Source organism: Rhinatrema bivittatum, chromosome 3 (assembly GCF_901001135.1).
Source record: "Rhinatrema bivittatum chromosome 3, aRhiBiv1.1, whole genome shotgun sequence".
In the NCBI taxonomy this organism is placed as follows: Eukaryota; Metazoa; Chordata; class Amphibia; order Gymnophiona; family Rhinatrematidae; genus Rhinatrema; species Rhinatrema bivittatum.
The window spans coordinates 23099036-23120158 of NC_042617.1; the positions used below are offsets into that span (position 1 = coordinate 23099036).

The 21123-nt window shown below is 45.3% G+C and overlaps 1 protein-coding gene across 7 annotated transcripts in view; it reads left to right on the forward strand.

The window, feature by feature from the left end:
- BABAM2 (BRISC and BRCA1 A complex member 2) overlaps positions 1-21123 on the forward strand; it is a 624699-nt gene that overhangs the window by 190450 nt on the left and 413126 nt on the right. The gene's annotated exons all lie outside the window — the stretch shown is intronic.

The following is a 21123-nucleotide window of genomic DNA, read 5'->3' on the forward strand; positions in this document are numbered from 1 at the left end:
AAATCAATGATATCATGGACGCCAAAATATGGAGGAACAAACTATTATTTAGTGGGCTACAGCCCCGAGGAAAGATCCTAGGAAACGGCTAAGAACCTCAATGCCTTCGTTCTGGTCCAGAAGTTCCACAGTCTCTTTCCTTACAATTTTAAGAACAGATGGCCTGGAAGGGTCCCTGGGGATGGTGGAGCCTAGTGGGGCGATACTGTAATATGCTGCCAACCGCAGGGTGTTGCACAGCGGTCAGCATTCCATACCTCAAGGTCCTGAGTCCAGGCATGTTTCCTGGTGTCCTGATCATCTGATGCATCCTACAGCTCTGTCTAAGGTGCCTCATCAACTCAGCAGTTTTATAGGCCCAGGCACAGGATTTCCTGTGGGCACACCCCGATGACATCACTGCTTTCCTATAAAAAAAAAGTTCAGTCCTCTGAACTGCTGACTGAGCAACATGTTTTGATTTCCGTGAGTTCCTGTGCATTGCTGTTCTAGTTACTGCTTTCATCTCTGACCTGGCCTGACCCTTGACTGTCTTGTCTGCTAATTGTCCTGACTTCTTGTTTGTCTCTTGACTGTGATTGAAGTCTACCTGCCCCCTGATGTTGCATGAATTCTGCCTGTCTCAACCCTCCTGTCTGATTATGCCTCTGCCTCTTGATTCTGTGCATGTACCTTGGTCCTGACCATTAGTTGCTGTGTGTCCACCTCTAATCGGTGACAATAACAGGGTTCTTTGCTGTTTATGATACCTTTATTGGTTATTGTAAGTATCCGAACATAAGAACATGCCATACTGGGTCAGACCAAGGGTCCATCAAGCCCAGCATCCTGTTTCCAACAGTGGCCAATCCAGGCCATAAGAACCTGGCAAGTACCCAAAAACTAAGTCTATTCCATGTTACCGTTGCTAGTAATAGCAGTGGCTATTTTCTAAGTCATCTTAATTAATAGCAGGTAATGGACTTCTCCTCCAAGAACTTATCCAATCCTTTTTTAAACACAGCTATACCAACTGAACTAACCACATCCTCTGGCAACAAATTCCAAAGTTTAATTGTGCATTAAGTGAAGAAGAACTTTCTCCGATTAGTTTTAAATGTGCCACATGCTAACTTCATGGAGTGCCCCCTAGTCTTTCTATTATCTGAAAGACTAAATATCTGATTCACATCTACCTATTCTAGACCTCTCATGATTTTAAACACCTCTATCATATCCCCCCTCAGCCGTCTCTTCTCCAAGCTGAAAAGTCCTAACCTCTTTAGTCTTTCCTCATAGGGGAGCTGTTCCATTCCCCTTATCATTTTGGTAGCCCTTCTCTGTACCTTCTCCATCGTAATTATATCTTTTTTGAGATGCGGCGACCAGAATTGTACACAGTATTCAAGGTGCAGTCTCACCATGGAGCGATACAGAGGCATTATGACATTTTCCGTTTTGTTCACCATTCCCTTTCTAATAATTCCCAACATTCTGTTTGCTTTTTTGACTGCCGCAGCACACTGAACCGATGATTTTAATGTGTTATCCACTATGACACCTAGATCTCTTTCTTGGGTTGTAGCACCTAATATGGAACCCAACATTGTGTAATTATAGCATGGGTTATTTTTCCTATATGCATCACCTTGCACTTATCCACATTAAATTTCATCTGCCATTTGGATGCCCAATTTTCCAGTCTCACAAGGTCTTCCTGCAATTTATCACAATCTGCTTGTGATTTAACTACTCTGAACAATTTTGTGTCATCTGCAAATTTGATTACCTCACTCGTCGTATTTCATTCCAGATCATTTATAAATATATTGAAAAGTAAGGTCCCAATACAGATCCCTGAGGCACTCCACTGCCCACTCCCTTCCACTGAGAAAATTGCCCATTTAATCCTACTCTCTGTTTCCTGTCTTTTAGCCAGTTTGTAATCCATGAAAGGACATCGCCACCTATCCCATGACTCTTTACTTTTCCTAGAAGCCTCTCATGAGGAACTTTGTCAAACGCCTTCTGAAAATCCAAGTATACTACATCTACCGGTTCACCTTTATCCACATGTTTATTAACTCCTTCAAAAAAGTGAAGCAGATAATGTAAATGGGTTTTTTACATTACTAGATCCCTTTTACCCCAGTCTTTCATCAGTATAAGCTCATTGATATGGTACTCTTACCATTACCCTTGTGCAATCTTCATATTTATAGGTAAAAGCAAAATGCTAATTAATTCAATTAGTTTATACAGAAGTAAAACTATCACAGAAAAGGTTTGTGGCTGCAGAGAATGGCTTACCAATGGAGGTGGTGGAAGGAAAGCTGGTAATCGTATTCAGGAAAGCCCGAGATAATCACAAAGGAGCCCTGGTAGCAAAGACTTAAGGGGAAAGTCAGAGATCAACTGATGTCTGTGGTATTTCACCAGCAACAAAATTGGGTAGACTAGATGGGCCATCAAATTTTGTGTTTCGGGGAGAGAAAGCCAGGGCAGAGCAGCACACTGCTCACTGTTGAAATTATGTGCATACTTCCAGAAAAGAATTTGCAAGGACATGGTCTTTGCCAGTGATAAGCAGCGGATTCTTAGAGTTGTCAAACACTGTTGTACCCTCCCCAGTTGCAGCAACCAATGTTTAGGGATGCACTGAAGGGTGGCAGCTCTGATTGTTAGTTCCATCGTAACTTCCCTAATCTCATGTAATCCATCTTTGAACCCACAGCATTCTGTGACAGTGAGCTTTGCAGATTAATAGTGGAACTAATCCCCACTTTGCTATTCTTCACTGCTTTTCTCCATCACAGTCCCAAATTTTGTATCATTTTATTTTAGTACTGTGTGGTACTTTGCTGTCCAAGCACATTAGAAAATAAACAAATGGCAAATCTGTGTGGAAAGATGTCTTGTTTCTTATAATGTGCATCCTTAGCGAGTCGTGCGCACGTCTTCCTGCTGTGTAGTTCGTTTCCCCCCTAAATAGTGCCATTCGAAGGAAAGTTCAGTCCTCGGGCCAGTGCATGTATCACTTATCGTCAGCAGCAATTAAACCCTAAAAGGATAACTTTAAAACATGCGTGCATGGCCATATACACATGTATATGGGTGCATGAAAATCTACTCCGGTATTTTATAACCTATGTGTATACGATGTACGCAGGTTATAAAATATGTGGAAATGTACCCAGGAACATGTGCGCACACATTAAAAAAAAAAAACCAAAATGCACAAATGTATTATTCCACTTATCTGGGCATGTTCCGAGTTCTCCAGATAAGTAACAACAAAGCCACTACACAGCCAGATAAGTCTTAAAACGCTACTTATCTGGCTGTCAGATAGCCGGATAAGTAGCGTCTTTTAGACTTATCCGCCTATCTGACTTAGCCAGATAATTAGTATTTTAAGACTTATCTGGCTAAGTAGCAGTTTTACTGGTTTTTAGCCGGATAAGTCGGAACTTGTCTGGATAAGTACCACTACTTATCCGGATAGTTCAGAATTTGTCCAGATAAGTGCTGATTTCAAGCTTTAGCAAGATAAATACCATGCAGTTGCCATACTCTGGTATTTTTGTGTCTAACTTTAAAAAATACATGCGTGGAGATTATACCTTTCCTGAAAGCCTTTCCTGAACTAAACTAAACTAAATGAAACTAAACTAAACTAAATGAAACTAAACTAAACTAAACTAAATGAAAGCCTTTCCTGAACTAAACTGAACCTATTCCATCATTAACTAAGCACTCAGACTTTGCCTTATTCACGGCAACTAATATCCCTACCTTATAATTAATATTCCTACCTCATAAAGACAATTCACTAAGGGGCGGATTTTCAGAGCCCTGCTCACGTAAATCCGCCCAAAACCGGGCGGATTTACGCGAGCAGGGCCCTGCGCGCCGGGAAGCCTATTTTACATAGGCCTCCCGGCGTGCGCAGAGCCCCGGGACTCGCGTAAGTCCCGGGGTTCTCCGAGGGGGGCAGTGTCGGGGGCGGGCCCGGTCGTCGCGGCGTTTCGGGGGCGTGTCGGCAGGGTTGTGGGGGCGGGTACGGGGGCGTGGCTACTGGCCCGGGGCGGTCCGGGGGCGTGGCCGCGCCCTCCGTACCCGCCCCCAGGTCGCGGCCTGGCACGCAGGAGGCCCGCTGGCGCGCGGGGATTTACGCCTCCCTCTGGGAGGCGTAAATCCCCCGACAAAGGTAAGGGGGGGGTTTAGACAGGGCCGGGCGGGTGGGTTAGGTAGGGGAAGGGAGGGGAAGGTGAGGGGAGGGCAAAGGAAAGTTCCCTCCGAGGCCGCTCCGATTTTGGAGCGGCCTTGGAGGGAACGGGGGTAGGCTGCGCGGCTCGGCGCGCACCGGCTATACAAAATCCATAGCCTTGCGCGCGCGCCGATCCAGGATTTTAGCAGATACGCGCGGCTCCGCGCGTATCTACTAAAATCCAGCGTACTTTTGTTTGCGCCTGGAGCGCAAACAAAAGTAGGCTATTCGCGCGCCTTTTAAAATCCGCCCCTAATGCCTTAAGCACATTGACTGGCATTTACGTTCTTTCGATTTAATCCCCTGCTTCTTTTCTATGCTCCAAGTTGTATTACTCCCTTGTTTTATTGTAACTGCATACCTTAGCCTTCTCTTGTTTAATGTTTTATTATTATTACTACGATTATTATTATTATTAAGATAAATATTAGTTTTTACCTTTTTTGTTACCTATCCACTTGTTAATTGTAAACCGACATGATGCGATATCTATTATGAATGCCGGTATAGAAAAACTTAAAATAAAATAAATAAATAAATACCTGCAGAATTTACTTGCATTTATTCTTCAAAAGTTGGGTTTTATGCGTGTAAGTTGGGAGATTTTCCAAGATTCCTCCCAGTTTTCCAATTAGTCTAACAGTTCGCCCAGTCCCATCCGCAGGTCATTGAGACCCTCCTGACTCTTCAGCCTGACTCCCCCCACCCGGTCAGAATTTCAGTTTTGAGATGCTTACGATCACTTACTCCTAGTGAAGAGCAAGCTGCCAAATGTACACGTGGAAATTGCTCATAAAATAGCAACTCCCGGCCCCGCCCTAGAGCAGCCCTGCCCACCCCCGTTTTTACTCGTGCAAATGTACTCGCATGCCCTTACTTACGCATGGATTTTGAGGGTTATAAAATAACATAGGCTTGCGTATATGCTGTTTACGTGTGTATGTGCTGATTTTTACGCATGCAACTCCTTGAAAGTTCATCTTTAATTGTGAAAAATACTTCAGATTGTGGGAATCACAAGAAGAGCCCAGGCACATCTGACAGATTATATTTCATATTTATATATAATAAAAGTGGCCATCTTCTGGGATGGGATAACAGTGCTGACATAATAAGGAAATCTTCTTGCTGAAAACATCTTAATTGGCTGCCCAGAACTAAAAGTACAGCAAGCATTCTGTACTCTGCATGATTTCAGAAGAACACATAGCAAGTACTAATGCTCGCTGTGGGACCTAGCCGGCTAAATGAAGCTGTTTTTTAGCCAGATCCAGGTGCCTCAAAATCATCCTAAATCTAGCAAGCAAAAAAAACTTAGCCAGCTAGAATTAGGGAGCTGAGACTGTATGCCTAAACTTAACTGGCTAGCATTGAAATTCAGTGCTAGCCAGCGAAGTCCTCTCCTTCTTGCATCAATGGAGGAAACTAATGGGGCCAACAGCCCCTCCACACCACCTCCCAGATAAAAGAAAAAAAATGTTGCTGGGCAAACAGTCCCCCTGATTCCCAGCCCCTCCCGCATCTGATTTTGCAAAAAATTCCACTCCTCTCCTCTCCCATCCCCACCCCGATTCTCCTTCCCACCAAAAGCTTCCCCAGCTGAGCTAGAATGCCAGGCTTACCTCTTCCTGGCTTGTTATCTAACTTTGCTCTGAGGATGTCAGAACAATGCTGAATGCCAAGCTGGCTATCTCTAATGAATATGCATGAGATGTATTTGCATGCTGTACTTTCAGTGGATGCCTACATTTCTCATGCATACTCATTAGGGATATCTTGAAAACCCGACTAGCTGAGGTGGGGGGGGGGGGGGTGTTGCTGAGGACCGGTTTGAGCACCCCTGGGCTAAAGTTAACTGCTCAGCCCAGTCAATATCCAGAAACTTGGATCTGATCAACCAAATTCTTATTGAGCTGGCTAAAACCCTTTGAAAACTGACCACCCCCTCAGTGTATTTAAAATGTTAATGCAAAGTAATTATTTGAAAACATTTTAAGGAACTCCCCTGAGCGCCGGAGGGTAGCTGTGTTAGTAAGATTCACTCGCTGAAAATTGTTGCTCTGTGATGTGACCAATGACAAGACATACAGGGCATGATACCAGTCGGAGCCCATTGCATGGGCAATCCTTTGTGACACTGTTCTGAACATTGCAGGCTGCTGAGTTAAGAGGAGATCAGAAACACGGAAGATGTCTGCCCATTGGCGCTGCCTAATGCCCTTTCACCAGCCTTTGCCACTAAAGTTCCTTTGTATCTTATCCCATGCACGATTGAATTCCACTATTGTTTTGGCTCCTACTACCATTGCTAGATTTTGTGTCCAAGTGTTATCACCCTCTCAGTAAATATGTTTTCTCACGTTCCCTTTTTAGCTGACCTCCCTTCAGTTTCATATGATGACCTCTTGTCCTTGAGTTTTTCAGTCTATAGAAAATATTACTTTATTGAAGCCTGCTGGATATTTGGATGTTTGAGTTCTGAAAAGATTTTCAAACGTATTTCTTCAACAGAAACTGACAGAGGGAAGTGGTGGAGATTACTGCCTCCCTCTGTGTACTTTTGAAATACTGAACTGTACACAACCTGTATGGCTGTCTTTTTATAAAGCTGATAAGAACTAATATATCTTATCCTATCAGTCTCTTGACATTAGCATGGGTGTGTGTGTGCTTACATTGGCTGGGTGTAACTTAAAGTCCAAGGACCATTATTTGAAGGGGATGGGGGAGGGGAAGGAAGCTCTAGGTTGAGGTGAGGAAACCTGCATCCAGAGTAAGATTTCAGGTCATTAAGTCAGGGTTGCATTGGTTACTAGGGGTGCTGTTGATTCGGACATAGGAAAACTGGCCTAATGAGGTTTCCTCACCCTGTCTGCTCCCTACTCAGAACTGAAATTTTTGCAGCATTTGATTTGTATTTCAAGCCTGCAGTGAGCACTTTGAAGAAACCATGGTGAAAATCACTTTTGCAAACATAACATGGAAATTCCCAGAAAGCCTTGGGCCACAAGTCATTTTTGCGCTGCTTTTGAAGTACAGTCTAGAAACCAAATAGCCATCTAGTAGTTGAAATCTTATTTGCCTGCGGCTGGGGCCCTTGAATAATGCTTGAATAATGTAGTAGAAATGCTGGCAGCTCCTTTTCTACAACAGGATGATTTTTGCAAGCAGGTCTTAAAAGGTTTCATATCAGGTTTTAAGACCAAAAATGTTTAACAAATTTCATTTTGGGGTAGGTAGCAGAAGAGGAAGCCGATAATGGTTCCATAACCTTGAATCCACCTGAAAATCGTCATACTGGATAACAGTTCTGTGAGCTAGCTTGGTTAGAGATAACGTGAAAAGCAAATATAGAATATTCCTCTCTAAAGCCCCAAAATTTTGTTACTGGCCCTCACAGATCCACAGTCTGAGTTCAGGTGAGTTGGTATAAATGGGATTTGGATATCTCTGTCGAAAGAAAACTAACTGCTTGCATGTTTTATGCAGCTACGTTTCTTTTCTTTTTCATATAAATTCTGCATTCTTTAACCTAATTGCTGCAAATAGTGAATTAGCCACTAAATGTTTTCCAACATTTCTTGCACAGATAGATTTATTGTACTCCCTCATACTGAAGAATGGATTTAAGATTACAGAAACTTTGAGGATATGAGGTGCAGGAAAACTGTAAAATTAGGAGACTTTTTCTTTGATATACAGTGCCTTTCACATAGGGTTCCTCTTAATAACTGAATTCTATAAAAAGATACTTGCAACCAGGCAATTCTATAATGAATAACCTGGCAAAATATTTCTGCCACTTGAGCTCTAGGAAAGCTTCAAAGGGGAGAGGTGAGCAGGTCTAACAGAGACGGTAACTTTTAAACAGCCGCATGGGCGTACATGTACGCGCGTATGCCGGCTCGTGCAAAGGGACGCAGCCATTTTATAACATATGCACATATGTGTGTGCATGTTATAAAATTGGCTGTACACGCATACATGTACACACAATTTTGTGTGCAAATGCCTCCTCTACCACATAAGTGGAGGGATTTTGCTAGACACGCGCGACGCAAATACCCATTTCCCCAGTTCATTGCCAGTTCACCCTGGTAAATGATAGGACTTCCTATTCCCCTTAGCTAGATAGATAGCCTCCCTTTTACTGTATTAGCTCCAACTCTTCAAACCCCGCTGACTAGCCCTGATTTTCTAATTTTAAAACTTACACGCAGTCCATAGCAGAAGTAAAGTTTCGCAGTAAGAGACCCCCGGCCTGTGCTTGTGCACATAAAGACTTTTGCGCCTACTTCAGGTTACAAATCCAGAATGCCCGTCTCAGACTCCACCCACGTCCTGACCCTGGTGTGAGAGACACCAGTGTAAGGTAATAGGGTAACCCAGCAGGACGAGAGGATGTATAAGAGGCCAAGAAGTAGAGTGAAGAGGAAAGGCAGGGGAAAGACTAGGAAGTGGAGCTGTTGGTAGCTGTGCTCCTGGCTTATGTGGAGATGGGTTACATATGCCAACATTTAGGAAAAAACTTAAGACATGGCTTTTCCGCCAAGCCTTCTCAGATCCCCCGGATACACACTAGATGACCTAATTCCCATCATGAGCGATGGAACCTTGTACCTAGCCCGCTTACCCTATTGTATTATATTACTAGTTTTTTGCCATCCTAGGCCTCTCTTTCCAACTGATTAAGCCTCCAAGTTCACCCTCCTTGTTGAATGTAACTTTGCCGCCTATGTTCATATGTTTATTTCTTTCTCAGTTTTACCCTGTTCGATGTAAACCAATCTGATATGGTTATTACCATGAAGGTCGGTATAGAAAAGTGTTAAATAAATAAATAAATAAATATGCTGGGGCCTAGGAGAGGGAAGGACTACCTAGGTAAACCTGACACCTAAACAAGGCAAAAGCTTGTACAAAGGGACCATCTATTGATAGCACAGAAATAAATAGGATATTTTATTATGTAGCAAAAATAATTACTGAGGTATTCCTACCAACAAGGACACAAAGCTAGAAGAAAGGAAACTTGTTGGAAAACCTTATAGAATAGAACAGTGGCTCTCAACCATTTTTTTGTCATGACAACCTGACGGATGAGACGTGTGAGAAATATTATATACTACATGTGCACATCTTAAGGAACTCCATTGGCTTCCCATCTCCTCCTGCATCAGATATAAAACCCTCACCATTATTCACAACTCCCTGCACAACCACAATCACTCCTGGCTTGAGGATGCTCTTCGATTCCGCTCCTCCAATCATCCTATTAGAACCGCACTTTCAGGAACCCTCTACACCCCTTCCCTTAAATGTGCTCACCACACTTCCACCAGAGAAAGAGCCCTATCCATTGCAGGCCCCTCCCTCTGGAACACTATGCCACTTGAGCTCCAACTAGAACCATGCATTCGGAAATTCAAAACAGGGGTTAAAACATGACTCTTTAAAATGGCCTACCCTGATCCGGATCCTACGTAGTCCCCCTGCTCCCTCTACTCCTTCAGAGAAAGAGCCCTTGTCATTAACGTACTCATAGCCTTCTCCTTTATCCCTTTAATTATACTCTGTTTTGTCTCCCATTTCTCTGCACCTCCTTATATACCCCCATTTATACCCCTTCCCCTGCCCTTAAACCCTACCTTTTTCCCTATAGTAACCCTTTTATACCCCTTTTATTTACCCCCTCCGCTATCCTTTAAATCTTACTTTTCCCTATAGCAACCCTGCTAGTCTCTATATAGTTGCCTTTCTGAACGCATAATTTGTAATGTCATATATAGTGTCTCCTGTATGTACTAGTTAAAGATAATGTATACTATTGTATATAATACTTTTTGTTGTATAAAATACTTTTTGGAGTGCTTAATTTATATAAGGTTATACACAGTCCCTTACTGAGTGTATAATTTGTTCTCACAGGACAAGCAGGATGGTTGTCCTCACAAATGGGTGACATCGAGGATGGAGCCCACCACGGAAAACTTCTGTCAAAGTTTAAACAGAACTTTGACTGGCCCCTACTGGGCATGCCCAGCAAGGCACTGACCCTGCAGCCAGCAGGGGTCTCCCTTCAGTCTTCTTTTTTCCGCGCAGCAGTTGCCACGCGGTGAAAGGAGCTCTCTTACCACGTTCCTGACAGGAATTCGGTTTTTTTCTTTCCGAAGAAAATTTGCCCCTCAGGGGTCTCCCTTCGACAAATTTTTGTCACCTCCGCGAAAGCCGGTAAGTTTTTTGCCGATTTTCATCGACTGCCGTCGATTTTGGCCCTAGAGGCCTGTTGGCACTTACCAATCCCGCGGCTAAATTTGGCCCTAGGCCATGGCGACGGGGTTCCGTCGTTGTCCGGATTGCACCCGGACTATGTCAATCACAGATCCCCATCGGGTCTGTGTTCTATGTTTGGGAAGTGAGCATGATGTCCTGACTTGCACTAAATGTGCCCTAATGACACCTAAGGGTCGTAAAGCCAGGATGGAGAAGATGGGGCTCCTCTTCCATGCACCCACCCCAACGCCATCGATAGCATCGACGTCATCGGAACCGGCACCGTCGAAGTTGCACCACCATCGTCAACCCTCCGGTGACCGTCCTCCACCGATGACTTCTCGGCCGTCGACTCCTGTCCCCTCCCCGGATGGGCGAGGAGATCGGAAGGATAAGCATCGCCATCGACGGCACAAGTCTCGGCCCGTCGAGGATCCACAACCATCGACCTCTGAACAGGCCGAGCCACCGACGAAAAAGCCTCGGTCAGACCTGGCACCGTCCACGTCTCGTTCGCAGGCACCGAGGAAACCCTCACCCTCCCGGGGTGCGGGGGCCGTGATCCCACCGGTTACGGTGGTACTTCCGGCCCTGCCTCAGCCTCCCTCTCCCGTCGAGCCGGGTATGGTTACCCCTGGTCTCCGGGCAGAACTGGACCGGCTGGTCCAGGAGGCCATCGAGAATGCGATGCGAAGATTCCAGCCTCCACCGGCACCGCCTCCGGCACCGATTCCGGCACCGCCTCAGGCACCGACCTCAGCACCGACTCTGCCACCGAGGAGGGAACCGACCACCGAGCCTCTAGTGGAAGCGTTGGCACCGATACTAAATCGTATGGAGGCACTCATGCGCGCCCTTCCATCGGTGATTCCAGTAGCACCGACTACACCATCATCTCCGGAAGGACATTCATCGACAGGAGAAACACCGTTCCGGATTCCCCCGTCCGGTGTCGTTCCATCGGTGCCTTCACATACCTTTCCACCGATTTATCCTTCGGCTCCATCGATTCCAAGATCGGCACCGATTCCATCGGTACCCCCGAAGCCCTCGATGCCGTTCACAGTTCCGCTTGCAGCACCGATTCCATCGATGCCTTTGGATCCTCTACCAGGTCCTTCAGGACTGCAAGCCCTACATGATCCTTATGATACCTGGGGTGATGATACATCTTCAGATACAGATTTACCATCCCCACCATCTCCTACAGAGAGTAGAAAACGATCTCCTCCTGAAGATCTCTCCTTTATAAATTTTGTAAAGGAGATGTCAGAAATTGTGCCTTTTCAGCTGCAATCTGAGACCGATGACAGGCACCAAATGATGGAGCTGCTCCAATTTCTGGATGCCCCAAAAATCATCGCTTCCATCCCCATTCACCAGGTATTTCTGGATCTTTTAAAGAAAAACTGGGAATCGCCTTCATCTGTGTCACCAGTTAATAAAAAAGCTGACTCAACATACCTCGTTCAGTCAGCACCAGGATTTCAGAAGTCTCAACTGGATCATCGCTCTGTTGTAGTTGAGTCTGCGCAAAAGAAGGCCAAGCGCCTAAAACCACACTCTTCCACTCCCCCTATCAAGGACAACAAATTCCTTGATAGTGTGGGCAGGAAAGTGTATCATGGGGCTATGTTGATATCTCGCATAGCTTCATACCAACTTTATATGACTCAATACAACAGAGCTATCCTTAAACAGATGCAGGACTACGCTGACACATTACCGGACCAATACCAGCCACAGCTTCAAGCCCTCCTTCACAAAGGATTTGAAGCTGGGAAGCACGAGATCAGAACGGCCTACGATATCTTCGATGCTTCCACGAAAGTCTCAGCTACTGCCATCTCAGCCAGACGTTGGGCTTGGTTAAAATCATCCAACCTTCGCCCAGAGGTCCAGGATCGTCTAGCCGATTTACCCTGCTTGGGGGACAATCTGTTCGGAGAACAGATTCAACAGATTGTGGCGGAATTGAAGGATCACCACGAGACGTTGAAACAACTTTCGTCTGTTCCATCTGAGGTATCCTCCAAACCACCACCTAAGAAAGACTCTAAAAAGTCATTCTTTCGGCCACGTCGTTATTACCCTCCGTCGACTAGGCCTCGTCCGGCTCGATCCTCCACCAGACCTCAGCTACGCCAACCTCGGAAACAAAGACCTGCTGTAGCCCCACCTCCCGGGCCTGCGGCAGGCCTTTGACTTCCCGATACGGAGCACATGCCATATCCCACTCCCCCACATCCCTGTAGGGGGTCGTCTGTGCCACTTTTTGCAGCATTGGATACGGATTACCTCAGACCAGTGGGTGCTGGCAATTATCGCACAGGGTTACCACCTCAATTTCATAACTCTTCCGACAGACTCCCCGCCTCTTCAAGCATGGAGTCTATCCAGCCACTTGACTCAATTACAACAGGAAGTATCCCTTCTTTTGCAATCAAATGCTATAGAACCTGTCCCTCCCTCTCAACGAGGCAAGGGATTTTACTCCAGGTACTTCCTAATTCCAAAAAAGTCAGGAGGGCTACGTCCAATTTTGGACCTTCGGGCCCTCAACAAGTACCTTCAAAAAGAAAAGTTCAAGATGGTAACCCTGGGCACGTTACTCCCTCTGCTGCAAAGAGGGGATTGGCTATGCTCCCTCGACCTCAAGGATGCTTATACCCATATTGCGATAACACAATCCCATCGCAAATATCTGCGGTTTCTAGTAGGCCGCGACCATTACCAATACCGAGTACTACCTTTCGGTCTGGCATCTGCTCCACGAGTCTTCACCAAATGCCTCGTAGTTGTAACAGCATTCCTCAGGAAGGAAGGTGTCCACGTATACCCCTATCTGGACGATTGGCTAATCAGGGCCTCCACCCCTCAGATTGCCCGGTCCTCCCTACAATTGACAATCAACACACTCCTTTCCTTAGGGTTTCTTGTCAATTACGAGAAATCTTGCTTCGTCCCATCTCAAACCTTATCTTTCATTGGGGCAGACTTGGACACCTTACAGGCAAAGGCCTACCTTCCGCTTCAACGGGTCCAAACTCTCATGTCCTTAGCTCACCAGCTCCAGTCTCAAGATACGGCCACGGCTCGCCAGTTCCTCATTCTCCTAGGACACATGGCATCCTCGGTTCAAGTCACTCCCATGACCCGACTAGCCATGAGAGTTACACAATGGACTCTACGACACCAATGGATTCAAGCTTTTCAGCCTCTGTCCTCCATAGTCACAGTCACACAAGCGCTGCGCCTATCCTTAATCTGGTGGACGACTCAGGTCAACCTCCTTCAGGGCTTACCCTTTCTTCCACCGGATCCGCAAGTAATCCTAACCACCGACGCTTCTCACATCGGTTGGGGAGCCCATGTGGACAACTTTCAAACCCAAGGGTTATGGTCCAACAAGGAAGCCGAACACCAGATCAATTTCCTGGAACTTCGAGCAATCCGCTATGCGCTCCGTACTTTCAAAGATCATCTCTTTCATCAGATAATCTTAATCCAGACGGACAACCAAGTGGCCATGTGGTACATAAACAAGCAGGGAGGCACAGGCTCCTTCCTTCTGTGTCAGGAAGCTGCGCAGATCTGGGCGGAAGCCCTCTCCCACTCCATGTACCTCAGGGCCACTTACCTGCCGGGAGTAGACAATGTATTGGCAGACCAGCTAAGCCGTGTCTTCCAACCGCACGAGTGGTCACTCGATCCTCTGGTAGCGACCTCTCTGTTTCACAAGTGGGGTTCTCCCCGCATAGACCTCTTTGCGTCCCCTCAGAACCACAAAGTGGACGATTACTGCTCTCTCATTCGGAGCCAGCACTCTCGGCCGAGGGATGCATTCTCCCTCAAGTGGACAACCGGTCTGCTCTACGCATTCCCTCCACTTCCTCTTGTGTCAAAGACTCTCGTGAAGCTACGCCAGGACGGAGGAACCATGATCCTGATAGCACCTTACTGGCCACGCCAAGTATGGTTTCCAATACTCCAGGATCTCTCCATCCGCAGGCACATTCCTCTGGGAAAGGACCCGCATCTGCTCACTCAAAACGACGGATGCCTCCTCCATCCCAACCTCCAAGCCTTGTCCCTGACGGCATGGATGTTGAAAGGTTAGTCCTTCAGCCTTTCAACCTTTCAGATTCCGTTTCTCGAGTCCTGATAGCTTCACGAAAGCCTTCCACAAGAAAGTCTTACTCATACAAATGGAAAAGGTACACATCATGGTGCACTTCTCAGTCCCTTGATCCCCTTTCCTGTCCAATCTCCAAATTCTTGGACTATTTATGGCATCTCTCTGAATCAGGTCTTAAAACCTCTTCCATTAGGATGCATGTCAGTGCGGTAGCCGCCTTCCATAAAGGTGTACAGGGTGTCCCTATTTCAGTACAACCCCTAGTAACACGTTTTCTTAAAGGCTTGCTCCATCTGAAGCCACCCTTACGGCCTCCGGCCCCATCCTGGGACCTTAATCTGGTTCTTGGTCGTCTAATGAAACCTCCTTTCGAACCTCTGCACTCCTGTGAGTTAAAGTATCTCACATGGAAAGTGTTATTCCTTTTGGCTATCACTTCAGCTCGCAGGGTTAGTGAATTACAGGCCCTAGTTACCTATCCGCCTTACACTAAGCTCCTGCAGGACCGGGCGGTACTCCGCACTCACCCTAAATTTTTACCTAAGGTAGTTTCTGAGTTTCATATTAATCAATCCATCATACTACCTATCTTTTTTCCCAGGCCCCACTCCAACTCTGGAGAACAGACCCTGCATACCCTAGACTGTAAACGGGCTCTAGCCTTTTACCTAGACCGTACAGTTTCTCACAGGAAGAGCACTCAATTATTCGTCTCTTTCCATCCTAACAAGTTAGGACAACCTGTGGGTAAGCAGGCTCTTTCCTCCTGGTTGGCGGACTGCATTGCTTTCTGCTATGAGCAAGCGGGCATCCCTTTTCAAGACCGTGTCAAAGCACACTCTGTGAGGGCCATGGCTACGTCAGTGGCACACCTTCGATCGGTGCCGCTTCCTGACATCTGCAAGGCTGCAACCTGGAGTTCTCTCCATACCTTTGCAGCCCACTATTGTTTGGACAAAGCTGGAAGACAGGACTCCATCTTCGGCCAATCTGTCTTGCGTAACCTTTTTCCAACGTGATGTACCAACACCCTTCCACCTTCCCGGTAGGGTGCGGATGCCCTTTACCAAATTCCACCCCAGTTGTAGTGCCTGTTGCACGTCGTTGGGTGCATTTGGTGCAAGTCAGGACATCCTCAGCTCGGTACTCACCCATTTGTGAGGACAACCATCCTGCTTGTCCTGTGAGAAAGCAAATGTTGCTTACCTGATGTAACAGGTGTTCTCACAGGACAGCAGGATGTTAGTCCTCACGAAACCCGCCCGCCACCCCGCGGTGTTGGGTTTGTTTTGTTTTTACTTTCTAGGCACTGCCTGTAGCTTTGAACATCAGACTGAAGGGAGACCCCTGCTGGCTGCAGGGTCAGTGCCTTGCTGGGCATGCCCAGTAGGGGCCAGTCAAAGTTCTGTTTAAACTTTGACAGAAGTTTTCCGTGGTGGGCTCCATCCTCGATGTCACCCATTTGTGAGGACTAACATCCTGCTGTCCTGTGAGAACACCTGTTACATCAGGTAAGCAACATTTGCTCAATGCTACTTACTATGTTCTTCTGTTTTCCATCAGGCACTGTTCCTTTTCTCCTCTTCCTGTTTTTCCCTCTCTTCTCTCGCCCCTTCTCTTCTTATCTGGTCCCTCTCCCCCCACCCTGGTTTTTTGTAATTATCTCCTCAGTTATATTGTAAACCGGCATGATGTACCCACGAATGTTGATTATATAAAAGCTAATAAACAGTGGAGTGCCTCAGGGATCTGTACTTGGACCGGTGCTTTTCAATATATATATAAATGATCTGGAAAGGAATAAGATGAGTGAGGTTATCAAATCTGCGGATGATACAAAATTATTCAGAGTAGTTAAATCACAAGCAGACTGTGATACATTACAGGAGGACCTTGCAAGACTGGAAGATTGGGCATCCAAATGGCAGATGAAATTTAATGTGGACAAGTGCAAGGTGTTGCATATAGGGAAACATAACCCTTGCTGTAGTTACACGATGTTAGGTTCCATATTAGGAGCTACCATCCAGGAAAAAGATCTAGGCATCATAGTGGATAATACTTTAAAATTGTCGGCTCAGTGTGCTGCAGCAGTCAAAAAAGCAAATAGAATGTTAGGAATTATTAGGAAGGGAATGGTTAATAAAATGGAAAATGTCATAATGCCTCTGTATCGCTCCATGGTGAGACCGCACCTTGAATACTGTGTACAATTCTGGTCACCGCATTTCAAAAAAGATATAGTTGCGATGGAGAAGGTATAGAGAAGGGCAACCAAAATGATAAAGGGGATGGAACAGCTCCCCTTTGAGGAAAGGCTAAAGAGGTTAGGGCTGTTCAGCTTGGAGAAGAGATGGCTGAGGGGGGATATGATAGAGGTCTTTAAGATCATGAGAGGTCTTGAACGAGTAGATGTGACTCGGTTATTTACACTTTCGAATAATAGAAGGACTAGGGGGCATTCCATGAAGTTAGCAAGTAGTACATTTAAGTCTAATCGGAGAAAATTCTTTTTCACTCAACGCACAATAAAGCTCTGGAATTTGTTGCCAGAGGATGTGGTTAGTGCAGTTAGTGTAGCTGGGTTGAAAAAAGGTTTGGATAAGTTCTTGGAGGAGAAGTCCATTAATGACTATTAATCAATTTTACTTAGGGAATAGCCACTGCTATTAATTGCATCAGTAGCATGGGATCTTCTTAGTGTTTGGGTAATTGCCAGGTTCTTGTGGCCTGGTTTGGCCTCTGTTGGAAACAGGATGCTGGGCTTGATGGACCCTTGGTCTGACCCAGCATGGCAATTTCTTATGTTCTTATGTTCTTTTTTGACTTCCCGATTTGTGCCCATACCAGGAGATATGTGCATACTCAGGCGCCTCTTAAAATCTGCGCAGCGCACTGGCTCGAGATACTTGCGTATCTTCTGGCTTTGGCACGTGTAGATCTTTTAAAATTCACCCGAATGTGTTATGGGCTTCGTAATGTAACACAAAAGGAGGCAAAATGATTTACCACAGTGGTCCTACCAAATTAGTGATAGAAGAGATATAAAAGTGCAGTCCAGGGATTTTCTTAACTTTAGTTCAGTACACTAAATACTGGACTACATACCCTCCAAAATCACACTAGGGCATAATTATTTTCTGTAGTTTTAGGATTTGTATTTGAATTAGAGCACTTATTTAGTAAGGGCTCCTCTCTCCCCCCTGCCCTCAACTCTTTAGCTGTGGGAACAGGGCCAGTGGAAGCACTAGGCGGCTACCTAGTGCACCACAGGTTTGGGGGGTAGCCGCCTAGTGCTTCTACTTGTTCTGTTCAAAATTGGAAGCCTGTTTCTAGTGGCAGGACCATGACAATTGGGTCTCTTCTTCTTGCTCCGGGGGGGGGGGGGGAGGCAGAAGAAGAAGAGTGTCATGGGTTCACACAGGTGGGATGAAGGAGACCCAAATGAGGAAGTGGTATGGGCCATGGGCTATGGAAAATAGTAAGATTAGGAGGCCATTGAAGAGCAGCTGGTGGCTCAGAGGAGCAGCAATAGCTTCAGCAGGTCCCAAATGGCCCAAGAGAGGAGCATGAGCAGCAGCCAGGCCTGTGCAGCTGAAGAGAGGAGCTGCACCTGCCCCACCAAGGGAAGAGAGAGGAGACATCCTAATGCTGCACAGGCCTAAGGAAAAGGCTGCTGCCTACACAGTCTGGGAGAGAGGGGGAGGGGGAGGAAAGAAAGCCTGTATGTGAGAATGTGTGTGTGGTCAGATAGCAAGTATGTGAGAGCATTTGTAAGTGACAGAGAGCATGGGAGAAAATATTTATTTATTTATTTATTTAAGGTTTTTATATACCGGCATTCATGAAACGATCACATCATGCTGATTTACAAATAAACAGGGGTGCAATAAATACATCAAAACAGAAATAACGTGTCGAAGAAAGCAGTTACAATTAACAAGCACTATTGAACTGGGATCAGAGGAAATAAAGATAGTTTAGCAGAGACTAAATTATATACAAGGAGATGAGGTACAGCTGCTGTGTTGGATATGTTGATGGCGAGATGCATTAATTTAAGTCCGGGAAAGCTTGCATAAACAGCCAAGTCTTATGAAATATGAAAGTGTGTGTGAGAGAGAGTGTTTGTGTGCATGAGAATATGAAGGAGAGATTGTGCGTGTGCACAAGAACATGTGGGAGAGAGAAAGAGTATGTGTGAGGGGGAGAAGGAGAATGTCGGTGTGTGTGGGAGTGAGCGAGAGCATGTGGGATAGAGAAAGTGAGGACAAAGTGCAATGCTGCCCCTCTTCTCCCACTAATCCATAACAATGTCAGAGTGATTGGAAATCAAAAGTTCCCAAGTATGGAGAGTGGGGTATTTTTTGAATCATTATTATTATTTCTAATCATTGTGTATTGTTTGATCTGTCTACTGTTTTAAAATATTTTAGTGAAGTTTGGGAATTTTTCAAAATTTGTATGAGTTTTTAATTGTTGAATGTGATTCTGTTCATCAGCTGTTTTTAAATATGTATTTTTTATTTGTACTGTTTTACTGTTATGATTAATGTTTTATTTTTCTGATTTTATTGTTTGATGTTTTATGAGGTATGGTGATATTTCCGTTTTTCTATTGCTGCACTGCATGCAGGTCATCTGGCTTGTTGTGGTTTCCAGTTCAGTTCTTCTCTACATATTTCTATTTATTCTTTATCGCCTCTTTATTCTGTATTTGAATTCTGCATGTGGTGATCGAAGGTGAGGTATTTTGCTAGCATGTAGTTTCTATGCAGGGATCTTTAGCAGCCTAATTTGTTCTGTTTTTGTATTTATTTATTTATTGCCGCAATTTATATTCTGCACAATTATCAACACATCTGTTCTGGGTGGCTTATAACAAAAAATAGCAATAACAGATTAAAACAATAAAACAGACAAAAAATGTAAAGCAATGAACCATAACTGAGTCTACAAAGGCATAAAAGCTTCCTTAAATAAATGAGCCTTTAAAAGTTTATACTTGGGAACCTGGTGAAATTCAGTTGGGAGACTATTCCAGAGGGATGGCGCAGCCTGCGAAAAAGCGCGTTGACTGGTCTTCTGAAGGCGAACTTCTCTCACCCCAGGGATAGTCAGCAGGATACAGGCAGGATGATAGCTTACAAGCAGCCCATTCAAATGCCCATGGCCATTGTCATGTAAAGATCAATAGACCAAAGTCGGGATCTTAAATCTAACTCTATTCAACTGAGAACCAGTGAAGAGCTTGCAAAACAAGATGTACATGCTTTCAAAGAGGACAGCCAGACACCAGCCTAGCAGCAGCATTCAGCGAATAAATGACATTTAGGCAAGTCTGTGTAAAGTGCCTTACAGTAACCTAATGCAGTTAAAACAAACGCTTGAATCGCTTTCCTAAATTCGCTTTTATCAAGTACATTCTTTAGCGTAGACAATGCAACTTGCGTAATTTAAATAATCCAGTTTTAGCCACAGCATGCAGTTGAGAGTAAAGATTAAAATAACTGAATCAATTTGTACTCTGAAATCCCAGGCTGCCCCAGATAATGAAATTACAGACCCCTCCAATTGCAAAGATGAGGAGGTGGGGTGGGCTAAGAGCAATGGTGTAACCAGCAAAACTTCAGTTTTAGCAATGTCCAATAAAGCATTGCCTCTCATCCACTGACTCACAATGCTCCAGTGCCGGTAACGACTGACAGCATCGCCCATGGACTTAACAACAGGAAAGCTGGATACCATCAGCATAGATTCTGGAAAAAAAAAATCCCTAAATCATTCAGCTGATGACAGAGGGCACAAATATTAAATAAAGTTGCTGATAATGACGCACCTTGAGCCACTTCAGAACAAATGGGGATCCGAGCAGGTGAATGCTGCATGTGGCCCTGCAGGAAGGAGGCGAACCATCACCCCCACGACCCCACCAATTCCTGGCTCGAACAGCCTCTCCATCAGGGTAGAGTGGGATAAAGAATCAAAGGCTGTGTGACATCCAGTAAAACAAGAATGACTGAATGTTTCTGATCTAACTCTTGTAAAGCAGAGTCTATGTCCGCACCGAAACCCACTTTGAAAATCAGTCAGAACATTGTCCTTTAAGAAATGAGTCAATTGGTTCAAAGTTATTTTCTCAACTACCTTCCTTACAGATGGAAGGATTGAAATAGGTCAATAACTAGCAGGAGCATTACTAGAACGAGAGCTATTCTTTGAAACAGGGCGAACAAGCGCCTTCTTAATTTGGTCAGGAAAGTCCCTTCCATAAGAGAGAGGTTCACCAGCTTACAGGCCGATACAGTACAGTGCGCTCCGACGGAGAGCACTGTTAACCTGCCCTTGGACATGCGTTTTTCCTTACCCCTTATTCAGTAAGGGGAGGAAAACGCGCGTCCAACCCGCGGCACCTAATAGCGCCCTCAACATGCAAATGCATGTTGATGCAAATGCAAAACAG